The 15250-nt window shown below is 47.4% G+C and overlaps 1 protein-coding gene across 5 annotated transcripts in view; it reads left to right on the top strand.

Moving 5' to 3' along the window:
* Window positions 1-15250, top strand: part of PC (pyruvate carboxylase) — a 286650-nt gene that overhangs the window by 7900 nt on the left and 263500 nt on the right. For all 5 annotated transcript variants that reach the window (XM_060269527.2, XM_088659084.1, XM_060269530.2 and 2 more), the window contains exon 2: window positions 1827-1926. The gene's annotated coding sequence lies outside the window, so the exon portion shown is untranslated. The remainder of the gene's footprint in view (window positions 1-1826; window positions 1927-15250) is intronic.

The raw sequence follows: 15250 nt of genomic DNA on the forward strand, positions 1-15250 counted from the left end.
TACCACAGCGAATTAAAAAAAATGTTTAAATGACATAGAATAAAGGAATGACTAGGAATGCTTTAATATAATAATAAATACAATAATCTGGCCACGTGAGTGCCTAATCCACAAACTAGTGTTCTTATGACTACTGCTTGCCTAAAACCAAACACATTTCAGCCCAGTGGGTCTTCTTCTGGTTCAATATGCTAACCGCTGCTAATGAAACGCACAAGTAATAGTCCTGCTTATGTGTTAAGAAAAAATAGTATTGAAAGTGGCATTCTTACCATGGTTGTGCCCAATTGCATGTCCTTTTGGGGCATCTTCCAAAGTTCTCTTTTGCAGATATCAGCTAGTCATGGGAAGATACAATATGCTACGGATGATCGATGTATTTGGGTGCCTTTGTATGATTTTACTGTTTTAACATGTCAATAAAGGCTAGTAGTAGTAGTAGTAAATTGAAGCACTGAAACAGAAAACTCTGTTCAGCCAATCAGCTTCCTGGCTTTTGAAACTTTTCCAGGGCTAGTAACTTGGTTTCTATTTTTTTTTAAATCGTTCTTGTTAAGGAACATGTGTACCTCAGGAGATAAAATGTGGCCACCCTTTGCCACATTCTGTGCCCTACGCAAATGGTGGAAGTGTGGGGGTGTAACAAGAGCCCTGCTTAGGTATTTCCATCCTGAGTAAAGGGGATCTCTGGTGGTTCCCACAAGAGACTTGAGCTGATGCGGAGATTAATCCTGCTTGTCGTCTTGTCACAGTTGCTTTAGACTTGGGGGGGTCTTCTTGTCACGGGCGGTGACAGGCCTTCTCGGGTCTGTGCCAACCTAATCTGGTTAGATTTATTGAGCAAAGTCGGATCTTCTGTGTCCATTGTCTTCTTTTGGCGCACAGAGACCATTTCAGTCTCTGAATCGCTACAAGGGCAGCCCCTGTACTTGAAGGGGGTCTTGGTAGATCTGCCCTGTAGGCAGGAAAATGTTAAAACAAGTTGCAGGCGTGGCGTTTCACCTTCGAAATGCTTGCACAGGCGAGCAAGTGTGAAAACATTTCCCTGTAAAACAGGCTGGGGAGCAGTCTTCCAAGGGCCACATGCCAGATGAAAATGGGTGGAGTAGTGGATGTGTTTCTTAACTTTGCCCTTTCCCTGCGCTATTCATTTCAAGTGCCATCACACTGTTTTAAACAGTCTTGGCTCCACAAAATGGATGATGGGAACTGTAGCTTCTTACGGGTGCTAAGAGTTGATAGGAGACTCCCCTATTCCTGTCCCAGAGTTCCCTGTGGGAAGGGATTGACTGTTGCACCACAATGGAAATTGTAGCTCTGTGGGGGGGGGGGAAATAAATAGGCTTTTCCTCAGAGCGCTCAGCACCTGTAACAAATAGTTCCCAGGATCCTTTGCGGGGCGGAAGCCATGATAGTTTAAAGTGGAGTGACGCTGCTTTAAATGCATATCACAGATTAGGCCTTTGTGGCAGGCTGCATTTCGGTCATGTGAAAGCCAGGGGTTTCCACACACTCCTCCCCTCCCCTAATCTCTCTCCATCCTCTAAGCAAGGCAAGAAAGAAATACAATTCCACTCAGATGACACATTCTAGTCAGGCAAAAGCACTCAAGGTGGGGGCATGGGGCAGGCCTGAAGGTATAATTATCCGTTGCTGTTTGTGTGTTGCCACAGTTTGGGTGACATCCCACACTGGCTGAGGCTGGGGTGGCACCAGGCTGGCAAAGGCTGAGGTAGGTAGATCTTGTGGTAAATGATTCAGAAGCACGGTGTGAAGATGTGTTATGGCTCACCCGTAACTTATTTCATTCCTTCTCACCCCCACAGGCCACAGTTCTGCTCTTTTGAACCCAGGACATCAGGCTGGGTGTGTGAAGGGTGGCCAGGATTGGACCAAATGCTCTAGAGGAGGACAGTGGCCTTGAAGGTATGTTTCTTGTTCAGCGCCTAAATCTCTCTGATGAACTGATGTGGGCCGACTAGCCTCCAGGCTTACTCCAAATGGTCATGAACTGTGTAAGAATGGACACCGTTAAACTGTGGAACTCGCTTCCGCAGGAGGCAACGATGGCCTCCAGCTTTAGAAGAGGATTTGGTGAATTCATGGAGGATGGGGCTATCGATGGCTACTAGCCCAAACAACTATGCTCTGCCTCCACTCAGAAAAGCTTCTGAATGCCCGTTGCTGGAAAGCACAAGGGCTCTTGTGCTTGGGTCCGGCTTATGGGTTTCCCACGGGTATCTGGATGGCCACTATGAGAAGAGGATGCTGGGCTGGATGGGCCGTAGGCCTGACTCAGCAGACTGTTCTGATGTTCTTGTGTAAATGCCAATATTCATTCATTCTCTATCTTCGGAGTGGGTGGAGGTGAAGAAGTAGTCGTCCCCGTCCCCCGTCAAAAATCGGGAGTGAGGAATGTGTGTGTCCTGGCTGCTGTTTTTGGAGAATTTCGGGACCCGGGTGGTGCTATGTTCTGAACCACAGAGCCTAGAGCTTGCCGATCAGAAGGTTGGCGGTTCGAATTCCCGCGATGGGGTGAGCTCCCATTGCTCAGTCCCAGCTCCTGCCAACCTAGCAGTTCGAAAGCACATCAAAGTGCAAGTAGATAAATAGGTACTGCTCCGGCGGGAAGGTAAACGGCGTTTCCGTGCACTGCTCTGGTTTGCCAGAAGCGGCTTAGTCGTGCTGGCCACATGACCCGGAAGCTGCAGACAAACGCTGGCTCCCTCAGCCAGCAAAGCGAGATGAGCGCTGCAACCCCAGAGTCATCCGCGACTGGACTTAACAGTCAGGGGTCCCCTTTACCTTTACTCAGAGTCTCAGTTATTATCAAAATTCAGTACGTACTATGTAGGCTAAATGTAGCCAAAGTTACAGGTGCGCGCTTAGCGGATTAATATAGAGCTCTAAGGTACACCGATATACTTCAGCATGCTCCCTGAGCTCCCCTTTTTGAAGAGTGGGGAACATGCCGGCATTGGTGCCAGGCCCATCCCAGGCAAGCAAGCATGCACTTTCAGCTGCTGCAAGTGGCCTCGCCCCCTTGGAGATGGAGGGTCCCAGGCTCAGTCCCCAGTGCCATCTCCAGGTAAGACTGAAAAAGACTCCCGGAGAGCCATTGCTGCCACACAGGAGAGGCAGCAGCAGAAAGCGGCTTCCTCTGTTAAATAATTATAAACTGAGCCGCGTCTACTTGGTGCTTCAAGACATTTTTAATCTTTCAGGGTTTTAATCCAAGCTGAGAGTAGCGTGACTCAGCTACTGGAATAAATGATCCGCTAGTTTGTATATCTTCTATTTTACGTAACACGTTTTATTTATTTATTTATTTATTTATTTAATCAGTTAAGTCGCTTAATCTTGGCCAGGGCAACCCAAGGCGACTTAACAACCGTTCCACTTTGTCTGATCACAAGAGGGACAAGGGCACCTCAGCCCTACCTCCAGCTCGTGTAAATCTTATTTGGACCTCCCCTCTGTTGGCTTTTGAGATCTCAGCCGCATTTGACTCCACACATCCTCCCAGGCTTCTAAGCCAGCCTGCTTCCTGTTGTGATCTCTTGCTGCATACACAGATTTATTTATTTTTTTAAAAAAATATTTACCTAGGGAAGCACTCAAAAATGTTCTGTAATCCAACCCGTCTTCTGTAATCCAAAATGGTATATAACGAGCCACTTAATCTCAGGGTCGTGGGTTTGAACCCCATATTGGGGGGAAAAGATTCCTGCATTGCAGGGGGTTGGACTAGATGACCCTTGCGGTCCCTTTCAGCTCCACAATTCTGTGATATGATACTCCTACCTCTTCTTGGCAGTTCATGTGTTGGCCAGGTGAGAGTGCTAGACGCAGATCTGAGCTGACCCCAAAGTGCTTCTTTCTGCCCCTTCCTCTCTGCTGGGTGCTGTTTCAGCCACTGTGTGCTTTTGCTAAGAAAGGCTGGTTTCAGCTGCTTGCGAAGCCAATTAGTCTTTCAGGCACCTGAGCATTGTATTCTCTCCCCTCCCCCCTCCGCCCCGCTGCTGCGTGTCTTGCTCCTCCAGCTCCCCCATCATCGTTCCCCTGCGAACTACAAAGCTGAACCTCAGATATCATATGGAGCCTGCCCATGTCCAGGTTTGAATAAGATAAGGGGCCTCTTTTGATAAGCCAGCGGGGGAGCTCTTGTAATGCTTGGAAAATCTCCACCCACCCCCGGAAAAGCTGTTCTGTAGCCCTCAGAACAAAAGGCCCTCATCTTGCAAGACCTAGGAACAAAATGTGAGTGTGGCAGGAGACGTGTGGGCCATTTGCCTGCCCTAGTTGCCTCTCAGAAACTGTTGAGTGCAGCTGAAAACCACGGTTAATGTGCATGTTGGTGAAAACCACAAAAGGGGTTGATATCGGACATCACTCTAGTTTGTGCTTACCATGGCATAGCTGCCAAGTACCCCGTTTTCCCCGGGAAACCCCCGTTTTCACTTACCTTTTCCCGGCGGTCCCCCGTATCACTTCGTCTCCCGTTTTTCTCCGTTATTTTCACCTGCCGGCGGCCATTTTTGTCAGGAGTATGGGCAGGAGTCAGGCTCTGGGGCCTGTAGTGCTTTGCAGGACTGGGGCATGCCTCAACTTGTGCTGGAGAAGCAAGGCGTGGCCACACAGGTGAAGTCCTCAGCTTGTGCTGGAGAAGCAAGGAGTAATCACCCAGGTGAGGCCACTTGAGATCTCACTGCACCTGGTGGCAGGAGCTGGGAGGGATAAAAGCCCAGCATTTCCCTTCAGCTCTTTGCCACAGTAACGCTATCCCTGCCTGGTTGCATCTGGCCTCCTGTTCCTTGGACCCTTGCCTTGTTGCTGCCGTGCTTCTTGGACCCCTGCCTCGCCTTCGCCTTGCTCCTGCCCCGTGGACCTTCGCCTTGCTTCTTGTTCCTGGATCCTTCGCCTTGCTCCTTGCTCCTTGGACCATTGCTTCGCCTTCGCCTTGCTCCTGCCCCGTGGACCTTCGCCTTGCTTCTTGTTCCTCGATCCTTCACCTTGCTCCTTGGACCCTTGCTTCGCCTTCGCCTTGCTCTTGCCCTGTGGACCTTCGCCTTGCTTCTTGTTCCTGGACCCTCGCTTTGCCTTCGCCCTGCTTCGTGCCCCGTGGACCTTTGCCTCTGCCTTCGACCCTGCTTCTTCACCACCATCTTGCCTCTGGTCCTGACGCCCGCCGACCGGACCGTGACAATTTTTTTTCCTGATTTGCCCTTCTATGGGCACGAAAAATGGCCGCTGCCGGCTTCGAAAGTCGCGTCTACGCATGTCTGGAAGTGCATAGACGCGACTTCCGGTGTTGGTGCCCATAGATGGGCAGAGCGACACTGGAAGTTGCGTCTATGCACTTCCGGACATGCGTAGACGTGACTTTTGAAGCCGGCGGCGGCCATTTTTGGTGCCCATAGAAGGGCGAAGCAACACCGGAAGTTGCGTCGACGCAACTTCCGGTGTCACACGGCTGCCGGTTCTGGATTCTGCAGTCCGGGACTTGGAAGGTAAGCCATGGTTTAGGAACAAGACTAGCCTGAGTCTCCAAGTCACACTTCGAGAACAGCCTTCGCCCACCTGAGGCCTTCCAGATGTTTTGGACTCTAACTCCCATCAGCCCCAGCTATCACAGCTATGGTCCCATAATCCCCAGCATCATAAGATCACACTGCCTAGGAATGATGGGAGTTTTAGTGCAAAGTGGAGGGTACCTGGTGAGGAAATATAGAATATTGCAGGCTGAATATAGAATATTGCAGGGCCTTTGAATAAGTTGCGGACTGTAAGATCTCCAATACCTGCACATATTTATTCCAACACTCTTGAAGAATTTTACATAGCCATATTATTCTTTAACAATAAAATACTTAAACACAGTATCTAAACTTTTAAAAATTGGGTTATGCTCTGCATCAAATAGGTTGAATGTTCCTTAGTCTCTTGTTCTGTTTACTAAGCCAGAAAACAATTAATTTTTGGATGAGATTGATGAACATTGAGAGAAGATACATTCTTTTTCTGTAAGGTGCAGATACCTCCAGACATTAACCAGGAATAGAAGCTGTGTTGCTTGTTTTCCCTCTTCACTGACTTGGTTGCGGTTTGCTTCCTGTTTGATCTATCAGGTTCCCCATTGTATTATTATTAGATTTATTGTCCACCCTTCACCAAAAGGTCTCAGGGTGGTTTACAGCAATATAAAATAGAGTGGTACCTCGGGTTACAAATGCTTCAGGTTACAGACTCCGCTAACCCAGAAATAGTACCTCGGGTTAAGAACTTTGCTTCAGGATGAGAACAGAACTCGCATGGCAGCAGCGGGAAGCCTTAGCTAAAGTGGTACCTCAGGTTAAGAACAGTTTCATGTTAAGAACGGACCTCCGGAACGAATTAAGTTCTTAACCCGAGGTACCACTGTACAGCATTAGAAAACAGTTTAAAACAAATCATTATCACAACTGGGGTGGGTTCTAAAAATATAGATAATGCGTCAAACACATTTGTAACACCATTATAAGTCCCCCAGCTGAAATAGTTTCTCCCTTAGCACTTTTCTTTAAGCTTTAAGACCTGGTTCATATAGGTGTAATAGATATATGTTATAGTAATGAAATGGTATTTGAGTAATGTTAGGAGCATAAATATTTGCAGCAGCTAACCTCATCTTCCTGTTGATCTCACCAGCATGATTTCTCTCCCCTGCTGGTTTTTTCCCTATTATTTCAGTGCCAAACTTCCGTTTCTAATATAAGTATATATTCCTTTTGTCTTAGATGGATCTGAGGCAAAATATCCAGAACCCAAATTCTTATAGGGCAGCAGATTCATTCGTTCATTCATTGCATTCATGTCCTACCTTTTCCTCCTTGAAGCTCAAAATGGCTTACATGGTTCTCTTCCTCCTCATTTAATCCCCACAGCAACAACCCTTTGAGGTAGGTTAGGCTCAGAGGCAGTGACTGGCCGAAGGTCACGCACTGAGCTTCATGGCTGGGCCGTGATTCAAACCTTGATATCCCAGGTCCTAGCCTAACTTTCTAAATATCCATGGCTTTTATGCAGGCATAGGCAAACTCGTCCCTCCAGATGTTTTGAGACTACAATTCCCATAATCCCTGACCACTGGTCCTGTTAGCTAGGGATGATGGGAGTTGTAGTCCCAAAACGTCTGGAGCGCCGAGTTTGCCTATGCCTGCTTTTATGCATGTGTGTTTCATTTCCCATCAAAGTATTGCTATTCTCTGAGCCCAATTTCTCGTGAAACGCTGCTTCATCTTAATGGCGTTCTCAAGAACACTAGGCCATGTTCACACCACACACTGAAAACAGTATCATGCCACCATCATTCCCTTCACAGAGCTACACTTCCCATAGTTCCCTGGGAAGAGGGATAGATTGCTAAACCACTTTGGGAATTGTAGCTCGGGGGGGGGGGGGGAGGAATATGAGTCTCCTAGCAACTCTCATTGCCCTGAGCAAACTACAGCTCCCAGAAATTTTTGGGGGAAGCTGTGACTGTTTATAAAGTGGTGGTATAGTGCTTTAAAGGCATGGTGTGAATGTGGCCTTGGGCCACAGTTGTTGGCCAACTAGTACAGGGACAAAACTGACTTAAGGTGGCTTCCCCCACCCTCCACAACAGAAAGAATGAAAGAAAGAAAGAGGCGGGCACAAATCTGCATTACATTTACACATGCTAATTTATGTGTGCAGCCACCAATTAAGAAACAGAAATGTAAGCAGAAATACAATGCACCTCATTAAAGTGGGAAGGATTGTGACCAGGTGAACTGTGGGCCTGTTCATTCCAGGTGCTGCTAACAGGATATGGGCAGTTTTAACACCCACTCTTTCTTTGTATGTAAGAAGAACCTGTTAGATCATGCCAACTTGTCCAGCATATTCTCACAGTGGCCTGTCAGATGCCTCTTGCGGTTTGAGGACCCGTCCCCCGCGAGAAATAAAGACACAATGACACATGGATTTGAGTTAATGGGTAAAATAAGGCCACAACTTTATTGGTTAGAGCAAGTGAGAGGTATTGGCTTAGGCATTGGACACCCTAGCAAGCATGACTCCACCCCGCTCAGCGGGGAGTCATATCAGGTTAACACCCCGAGGGAGGAGCCTGTTAATGCAAATACAACTGAAAGCTCCCCCTGGTGTCACCGGGGGTCGTGCCATGGCCCTAGCCCCCAGCAGGGCATCGGATGGGATCCACGACCGCCAGATCCCTTAAGGGGATACCCCTATAAGAGGAGGTTTGGATGATGGCCACAACCAGTCCTCAAGCACACCAGACAACTCCATATTCCAATGCCTAACCGTCAAATACCGAAATAAGTTGTGACGGATTGCTACAAGGTAGGCGAAAAAACCAAGAGGCCGGTGCCAATTAGCCAAATGGATAAAAAAAACTCCTACCAGCCAACAAGCGGGGCCTGAGTGCAAGAGCCCTCTCCCCTCCTGTGATTTCCAGCATCTGGTATATAGAAGCATTAGTGCCTTTGACCACGGAGGCAGAGCACAGCCATCATGGCTGGTAGCTGTTGATAACCTTTTCCTCCATGAATTCGTCCAATCTTCTTTTAGAGCCATCCAAGTTGTTTTGGCCATCCCTGCCTCCTGTGGCAGCGAGTTCCATAGTTTAACCATATGTGCTGCATGAAGAAGTCATGAACATTCAGCTTCGTTGGGTGCCCGTGAGCTCTAGTGTTACGAGAGAGAGAGAGAGAGAGAGATTTCATCCCTGCTTCCCAGAAGGCCTCCCCCAACCTCCCTGCCATACCAGTGTCTTGTCAGAACAGTGCCAGCATTGCAAGTGGGCTGTGTCTGTCTGCAAGGGGACGGAAAGCCTTCAACTCCATTCTGGAATGTTAACGGGGAAGCCTTTTAAATGGGGGATTTATTAACTAGCGTGGCTTCAAGAGTTTCTGAGAGAGTTGCCGGCTGCTCCGGAGGACAGGTGGCAATTACGTCTTGCGCCGAAGGGAACTCTTTAATAATCGCCACGCTGCAGGAAGCTCTCGATCTGCTGAGGACGCTGGAAATAGGAGCAGATAGTTGGTGTCTGCCTCCCCCAGGACCAAAGTTTTGGAATTCTTCTTGCCTATTAAGTGGCACGAATCCCAGATTTTGGGGTGGGGGAAGGAGGCTGGCCACCCTTTCTAGACAGACTAGTAATCAGCTTCTGCCATTGACTCTGTCTGCAGCTTAATACATAGCCCAGCATTCATACTTAGAACTGGGCTGCTGTACGTACAAGATCAGAGCCTGGTATGTGGCTGCTTCTTGACTTTAACTTTAGGAGGTGGTGGTGGTGGTGGTGGGGCAAACAACTCTAGTCCTCATGGTTTTGTGGAGCAAGATTTATTGGAAATGCTTTAGGCAGAGATTGGAGGGAGGTGGCCTGGGTTGGATGGAGCTGTGACTTGCTTGCTTAATTAATTAATTAATTAATTAATGCTTGGCTCTCTGTACCAAGCAGAGTAAAGAGTGCAAGTGGGCATTCATTTCTCTCTCCTTTCTGTTGGGTTGGCACAATATCATGCCACCCTCTCTTCCCCTGCCTGCCAAAATTTTGACCATAAGCACCCTTTGTTTACTTGCTTATGTTACTCCCCAAAGTGCTGTGCCTTGAGCTGTCTCTATACAAAATGTGAACAACCTGTTTGATAGTTAAACTATGGAACTCACTTCCACAGGAGGCAGTGTTGGTCACCAACTCGAGAGGCTTTAAAACTGGACTGGGTAAATTCATGGAGGAGAGGGCTATCGATGGCTACCGCCCACGACTGTTATGTTCTGTCTCCATAGACGAAATGCTTCTGAATACCATTTGCTGAAACCACAGCAAGCTCTTTTGCTTGCTGGTTTCCCAAAGGCATCTGGTTGGCTACTGTGAGAACAGGGTGCTGGACTAGATGGGCCACTGGCCTGGTCTAGCAGGCTCTATTTATGTTCTAATCTTATTGCATCGGCCAAAAGTTCTTGCATGAAAAGCTTTCATGCAAAACAAAGGAGGTGCAGAAAACCACATCTGTAATATATACACTGGTACCTCGGAACCCAGGTGGCGCTGTGGGCTAAACCACTGAGCCTAGGGCTTGCTGATCAGAAGGTCGGCGGTTCGAATCCCTGTGACGGGGTGAGCTCCCGTTGTTTGGTCCCAGCTCCTGCCAACCTAGCAGTTCGAAAGCACATCAAAATGCAAGTAGATAAATAGGAACCACTATAGCGGGAAGGTAAACGGTGTTTCCATGCGCTGCTCTGGTTCGCCAGAAGCGGCTTAGTCATGCTGGCCACATGACCTGGAAGCTACATGCCAGCTCCCTCGGCCAATAATGCGAGATGAGCGCCGCAACCCCAGAGTCGGTCACGACTGGACCTAATGGTCAGGGGTCCCCTTACCTTTACCTTTACCTCGGGTTACAAACTTCACTAACCCGGAAGTAGTACCTTGGGTTAAGAAATTTGCCCCAGGATGAGAACAGAAATCGCGTGCTGGCGGTGCGGCGGTGGCAGGAGGCCCCATTAGCTAAAGTGGTACCTCAGGTTAAGAACGGTTTTAGGTTAAGAACGGACCTCCGGAATGAATTAAGTTTGTAAGCCGAGGTACCACTCTATTGCCACATGTAAGCCACTTCTTTACTCAAAGTGTCATGAGACCAGAATAAAATATTGGGTTGTCACCAGTGTTAGTTCTACTCGGAGTAGACTCACTCAAATTATTGTATATTACTAGCTTAGAGCCATTAATTTCAGTGTTAGTTGGATTCAACCAACAGCAACACCAACAATAAACATAAATAAGTTGAGCAGCAAAAGAACAACCAGAAATGTAAATCACACACACAGAGCTAGGCAAAAAAACAAACAAACTTCAAATCAGGAGGAACAAATCAACAGAGGTTATTTTATTTTTGTTCTTTATTAAATTTATTTCTTGCCCTTCCTCCCAAAGGAGCCCAGGGCAGCAAGCGACAAGTAATAAAACATCTAAAAATAACTTTAAAACACTTCTGCTGCAGATGCAGACTAGGTGGGTAGAGGCTCTACTATGGAACAAAATGGTGTTCCAATACCTTTTGGAAAGGATAAGAGGGAAGGGAGCAGGAGGTGGGGAGCTTGTAGAGGACTCTCCAAAGTTGCTGGGCTACAACTCCCATCATGCATCACTATGGGCCATGCTGTTTGGGGCAGATGGGAGTTGGGAGTCCAAGAACATCTAGAGGGCCCCACAGGCTCTCCACCCCTAGGCTAGATGCATGTCCCAAATGGAAGGTGCTCCAGGGTCTGGGACTCCAACCTATGTGGCCAACCAGAGGCACATTTTTTTTGCTGCTGCTGTGACTTGGATCTGTGGCTCCCTGGATGTTCTTATCAGGCAGGCTGAGTCTCTTGAGAGCAGGTGATCCTTTCAAGTACCCCGTGTCCCAAATGTATTCCAGGAATAATTGCCTACTATCTATAACATATATAATTTACTCTAGCCGGCAAAGAGACAACTCACAACTTATGCGCATTTAACTTGCACGATTTCAAATTTGCACGGTTGATGGCTGACCGGCTGAGATCGCACAAATTAAACACACGGCAGGCGGAGAGCTTAAAATCTCTTTTTTTGTGCAGGATTTTCCTGGCGTAGAAAGAGGCCATGTGAGATCTCATGAGAGCCCCAGTAAGCAAAGTGGAGAAGTTAAAAGTTCTTTGCCTTGCTTACACTAAGATCTGTATGGTGTGCCAGCTCCAGAAGATAAGATTGCTTATGCAGGGGCTGCTCCAAGGGGGCAATGTGCCTATATGCAGCTTTGCATATATGCATCACCCCCAGTGCAAAATGCGATTTGACTGTACTGTATAAGGAATTGTAGTTACCTCCCAAATCTTATAGAACCATTCTATAAGCAATTAATGGAAATGCTTTCTTGTAGGAACTTCATTTTACACCACTCCGCCTCAGTGGAAACACCATACAAATTAAAATGGATTTATAATCTGTCTCAGGATAATTGTTGGAGTTGTGGGAAGCTGTATGAGGACTACTTACTTTTATTTAGGAGATGTGGTGGGATCCAAGGCTTTTGGAGGCAAGAGAAATGGGTATGATATCCCAAATGTACCAATTAGAATATGATTGAATAATCTATAAATAGCATAGATATTAAGCTAGTTCCAAATTTATTAACAACACCAAAAGTATCAATTTCCACTTACGAGACTTAAACCCCGCAAAGTCTTCTCTGGCTCAGAATTTAATCTGCTCTATAAAGAATTCCCTTCTCCTCACCTTCCTTACTTTAAAGTTGTCGTGATAGCGGCCTTCAGCTGTGGCTGTGCAAGGGGTAAGGAGGAAGTGTGCATGCAGCACACATCTGTCTTACTTTGGGATTCCTCCATTTTAAGGAAGGGGCTTCTGCTCAGTGGTAGAGCATGTAGACGGCCCCAGGTTCAACCCCTGAAGGCACCTCCACGTCCAACTGGGCATGTCCCCTGCCTGAAACCCGGGAGAGTTGCCGCCAGTCAGTGTAGACAATACTGAGGTAGATGGACCACCGTGGTCTGACTTGGTGTAAGGCAGTTTCTTATGCGCCTATTACCTGGGCCCTGGGGCATTTTGGGGGCAAAACCTATGAACGTTAGAAGAGCCTGCTGGATTAGGCCAATGGCCCATCTCGTCCAGTATCCTGTTTCCATGGTGGCCAATCAAATGCCTCTTCTGGGAAACCCGCAAGCGGCCCTCTCCCCTCCTGCGATTTCCAGCAGGCAAGGGGATTTCAGAAGCAAGGGACGCAGGTGGCGCTGTGGTCTAAAACACTGAGCCTCCTGGGCTTGCTGATCGGAAGGTTGGCGGTTCAAATCCCCACGACAGGGTGAGCTCCCGTTGCTCTGTCCCAGCTCCTGCCAACCTAGCAGTTCAAAAGCATGCCAGTGCAAGTAGATAAATAGGTACTGCTGCGGCGGGAAGGTAAACAACGTTTCCGTGCGCTCTGGTTTCTGTCACGGTGTTCGTTGAGCCAGAAGCGGTTTAGTCATGCTGGCCACATGACCCGGAAAGCTGTCTGTGGACAAATGCCGGCTCCCTTGGCCTGAAAGCAAGATGAGCGCTGCAACTGCATAGTCGCCTTTGACTGGACTTAACCATCCAGGGGTCCTTTACCTTTTATTCAGAAGCATTGCTGCCTTCGGCTGTGGAGGCAGAGCACAGCCATCATGGCTAGTTGCCATCAATAGACCTCTCCTCCATGAATTTGTTCCTTCTTGCTTTAGAGTCTTTTGAATCTTCTATCTTTTTTTTTTAACATTTTGTTTATTTTGCTTTCCAGTCATCTCCCTGCCTTCGCTCTTCATTTCTGCAGCTGTTTTCTTTTCAGCTTTCACCTCCCCTGGCAATGTCCTGTTTATTTAAGACTCATCTGGCATCAGCCATCCCTTGCCTCAGGGTCCTCCATTGTTCAGGGCTTTGGAATGGGCGCAGGGGGAGAACCTGTGGCTCTCACTTGGCTGCTCCAAATGCCCTTCTCTCATATCCATGGCAGTGTTCATTTATTTATTGTTGTTTTCTTTTTTTAATATAACCATATTGCATATCATGAATTGGGTTTTGAGTCGTGGCTTGCCCTTGGCCACACAAAATATTATTTACTAGCTGTACCCGGCCACGTGTTGCTGTGGCTCAGTCTGTGCAATTGAGAAGAAAGCAAAGAGAACGTGGGCGTTCCCCTGACCGCCCCCATGTTTCCCTGAGGGTCCAGCAGGACCGTCACCCCACCCGCCCCCCCTCTTCTCCTACCTCGTCGTTGAGGCCTCCTGTCCCGGCCTCTCCCCTGTGCTGCTCCCAGCCTCCTGTAGGTCGGCCGCTCGGTTGGTCGGAGGCGGCTTCAGGTTTTCCTATGTAGGCGCAGTGTCCCCTCCACCCACCCCCTCCTCCTCGTTCTATTACCTCTTCGATGAGGCCTCCTGTCCTGGCCTCTCCCCTGTGCCGGCCTCCAATAGATGGCGCTATTGCTACACAGAAGGATATGGCGCCTCTTCCTTTGACGTCCAATGGAGGACGCAATTTTTTCACAAAATCATGTTTCTACCTGTGACAGGTATGGCATCTATATAATCTAAGTTTATACAAACACACGCGTAGTGGAATGGAAAGTTGTGTGAAAATTTCAATGCAATCGGTCAAGCTGTTTCGGAGGTAGCTGGATACGTATGAACGGGGACCTTTTACATTTATATATATATAGATATAGAGTTTTTTTTAATAGAAAAAGGATAGTGCATTGATAAGCAAAGGAAGGCATAAGTCAAATGCATAATCTAGATATGTGGTTCCAGGGTGGGTGATACTGCCCCCTGGGGGGCAGTGGGATTACTTAGGGGGTGCTGCAAGCAAGGGGGTGGTAGAGGAGGGCTGGAGGTGAGTCACTTCAAGTGTATTGATCGCTTATTTACAATTGACCAGGCTGCAGCCTGGAGCGAAACACCTTCCTCGCTTTCAAAGCTATTTGCTTTGGTCATGTTGGTTTGTATTGATGTTTCTGAGGTGTCACGAGTCATGGGATTGCCAGTTATTGGTAATGGCTATTCATTTACTTACAAATTAAGTACCGTACATCTGTGAAGGTTTGGGCTTGTTTGGTAAGTAGTTACAAATTTCCTTCACCCTTATGTTTTCATTAGTAAGAATGTGTAAAAGTATTTTTCATGCACTGTCTGGCGTCGCTGGATCAAGGTTATGAATTTTGTCAAATTGAACTACTTTAAATAGTTTTAATTGGAGTTTGAAAAATGTGCAATTAATTGCCACTGCTTTGAATTTCATTGTGTTATTGTCTTCCTTAGTGGGTTGTGCGAACTGCTATTCTCAATAATGAGTTTTGTAGGGTAGGGTTCAGGGGCACTGGGGATGAGTTTATGGAACCAAGGGGGCAGGAGCCCAAATTTTTTTTGCGAAGCTGTGATCTAGATTAAAAAGTACCTTTCTAATCTTCCTTTCTATATTTCTCATTCCGATAATCCACAAAGCAATTCCATCTCTCCACATGCATTCATCGCTGCCAACACTTTTCATGAGCCATTCCAAAACAGATGGCAGATTCTGGTCCTTCCATTTTCTTGCCCACACAATTTTTTGCACCTATCAAAAAGATAAAAGCATGGACTGAATGTTTTAAATGATCCTTTTCCCTTTTTTTATGTTACCGTTAGATGGAAAATCAGTTTTCTTTTTGTATCTTGATCTCCAGAGTTT

This window comes from Zootoca vivipara, chromosome 16 (genome assembly GCF_965207765.1).
Source record: "Zootoca vivipara chromosome 16, rZooViv2.hap1.1, whole genome shotgun sequence".
Taxonomy (NCBI): Eukaryota; Metazoa; Chordata; class Lepidosauria; order Squamata; family Lacertidae; genus Zootoca; species Zootoca vivipara.